Source organism: Cibotium barometz, chromosome 6 (assembly GCF_041138505.1).
Source record: "Cibotium barometz isolate CiBa-2024 chromosome 6, ASM4113850v1, whole genome shotgun sequence".
Lineage (NCBI taxonomy): Eukaryota > Viridiplantae > Streptophyta > Polypodiopsida > Cyatheales > Cibotiaceae > Cibotium > Cibotium barometz.
This window is the reverse complement of record NC_141051.1, coordinates 47,031,518-47,034,391: the sequence shown is the minus strand read 5'-3', so window position 1 is coordinate 47,034,391 and position 2,874 is coordinate 47,031,518. Positions and strand designations below refer to the sequence as shown.

The window sequence follows — 2,874 nt, the reverse complement described above, 5'->3', positions numbered from 1 at the left end:
TGATTAAAGGAATTATCTTGGACCCAGACCATGCGGTATAGCGCATTAATCACGTTAACAAACAGACTAAAACAGGATTAAGGTACAGTTGGAGTTCGGACCCAAAGCAGGATTAAGGTTCCAATAGATTTAGCTTGCCTTTAGCAAACTTCATAATTCAACAATAGTGAACTTCTTTAGGTTCCCTCTCCAAGACTTTATTTGAAAAACAAATTGCTCCATTAAACCTCAGTAATTCTGCATAGCTGGACTTGTAAAAAGTTGTTTCTTTAGCTGTGCAATTGTGATACAAAGGCCAACGGGTGGCTTATTTCAGGTATGTAGTCAAGAGTTGCATTATCACCCTACAAGAACTGGGAACAAACCATAGAACCAAATGGGTGTATATAAGCTCCTCTGCACCCCATTGGTGACCACATAATGTGTCAAAAAAATAAGCCCCAATTGCATTGATGGCACAATGCTGCATCAAGGCAATGCAGACAAGTATCATCATCAAGCTAATCAAAATGTGAGCACAATAGCCATACAAATTAAAGCTCATCATCGTCAGACTGGTCATTAGTTGAGAACCGAATTGTGTTGTATGAGATGATACAACAAGCATCAAAGGCTCCCTTCGTACACCTGTTTGCGACTCATCATGTATTCAATCGTCATATGTAGTACATTCACCCATGTTAGAGTTCCAATGCATCGAAACTGCTAGATGTTCTCCCCCGTGCGCATCTCGCCCACATGTAGAGCCTCTTCTAAGAAGGATTTTGAGGAAGCAAATCATATGGCGCCCACAAACTATCCAATGAGCAAGGGTTTTGGGCATCCAGCCTTATCCAAGGCTTCCCTTTCCCACTCCAATGCAACAGACTCACTGGCCCGGGATGCAATCTCCTACAATGTCCCTCTAAATTGTCACCTCCAAGCCCGTGCTGGTTCCATCTATGCTCTATAGGCTGCACATCCCCTGCAAAAACCAGTAAGAATGGTGGAAGAGACCCGAGGTCATAGATCCTCATCTCCCTCTGCACCTCCATCCAATCTTCAATGGCCTTAGAATACCCCCATTTCCTCCACATCTCCAAGTCCATGACCACGACACCAGTATTAAAATAGCATGGATTCCTACCTTTAAACACCCCAGACAGTGTTGAGTCAGCCCAAAATGTATCTGTGAAGTACCGTGTGAAGTTGGCACGGCAATACTCGGGTGCCCCCAATGGATGAGGACCCAATTTAGACGCCCATAGTTTCACAATGTCATCCACAACAATAAGATCAGAGTCCAAATAAATCACTCTCTTCACACAAGGTGGTAGGATGTCAGCTATGTAGGTCCTGGCATAATTAAGAGGCTGTTCTAAAGCCTGTCTCACTGAGGCTGAAATCCTGTCCTTCACCAAGCCTTCATCAAACCTGTATACCTTGAACCTTAGGTAAGGAAATGTGGAGCTTATACTCTCACCAAGCTCTACCTCTGATCCAGTAGCAAGAAAGTGAAAAGCCACATTCTCCGGACAGGCGGCGTGCTTAACGATTGACAGAATGGCTGCAACAGAGCCTCTGATGTAGGTGACATCCAATGTCATTGCTATATGCACAGAAATAGCATCACAGAGGTCTCCAGATTGGAAGGAGTCTTGAGAAGGTACACATTCTTCACCATTTCGGAAGGCCGGGGCTTCCCGGAAACGAGGTAAGCCAGCAGGGTTCCTTGAGCTAGGTGGAAGAGAAGATACATGAGATCCCTCACTCGACAAATCAGACTCTAAATCAAAGAGGATGTACCTGGCTGCATTGGTTTGGCCAAAGAGTAGAAGAGATGAGCAAAGGGTTAAGAGGATGCAGGTTCTCAAGCCAATGCAAAGCACATTCATGATGGGTTTTGGAGCTCAGATCAAAGAGCTCATCTGATGAGGAAAAGCTACCATAAAAAGACTAGCTGCAGAGGGGCATTAGGCTAAGCAGATGGGTAATAGGGTATTGATGTCAAGCAGATGAGGGTTAGTGCAAAGAAGATGGATACAAATGCTAACTAAATGGGGGGAATGCATTGTGCATTGCACTGTTAAGGGGATTGATGAGTGCCTGTTGAAGAGAGGCTATTCTGGCAACTACAATGGCGGTGGCCAGCAGGCAGATGGAGGAAAGCGATAGAAGAAGAAAACATGTGGAAGTAGAAAAGCATGGCAAAGGTCCATGTTTGCAACAGGGATGAACAGAAGGGAGAGAGATGAGAGAGACGGAGGGGGCATAGTCAAAGGGAGCTTGAAGGAGAGAGAGAGAGAGAGAGAGAGAGAGAGAATCATGAAAGAGGAGGGGTTGTCTCAATTGTCTTACTTGTGTGTGAGTGCTTTATGCAGTAAGGGTGGCAGTTTTATGGGATTAATGCAGGGCGCGGGGGGGGGTAAGGGTGGCAATTTGATTTTATGGGATTTTAATACAAAAGGAGACCTTAGGCCACAGCCCTCTTGCGTTGTGTAGAGAGGGGCTTTAGCACTCAAAGGTAATGCAAGTGAAGAAAAAGAAAATGACAGTACATTCTACAAATAAAACATTTGTCCCCGTGCCACCAGCCAGCCTACCACAAGCTGATGGCAAAACGGCATTGCCGGTAAACGGCTCCGAGTATAGAGTGGTTTTTCACCTCAAACAATGGTTTGACGTTGTTGACCCCGCCCACATGTCTTATACCGGCTGCTCCCGGTCTGCCTATGCCACGGCCGGCAAGTGACACGGTGGACCTCAGACTGTCGGTAGCTGGTAGTCACAGCTTGGCACATGGCGTCTCCACTTTATCTAGAAGCCTAGAACCGGTCGTCGAAGATTCGCTCCCCCATGTAAACGTGCCGAAGATTCGCTCCCCTATGAAAGATT

The 2,874-nt window shown here is 45.9% G+C and overlaps 1 pseudogene; it reads right to left on the bottom strand.

Moving 5' to 3' along the window:
* Nucleotides 1-2,351, bottom strand: LOC147637803 (putative galacturonosyltransferase-like 6 pseudogene; annotated as a pseudogene).
* Between the last annotated feature and the right edge of the window lie 523 nt (nt 2,352-2,874).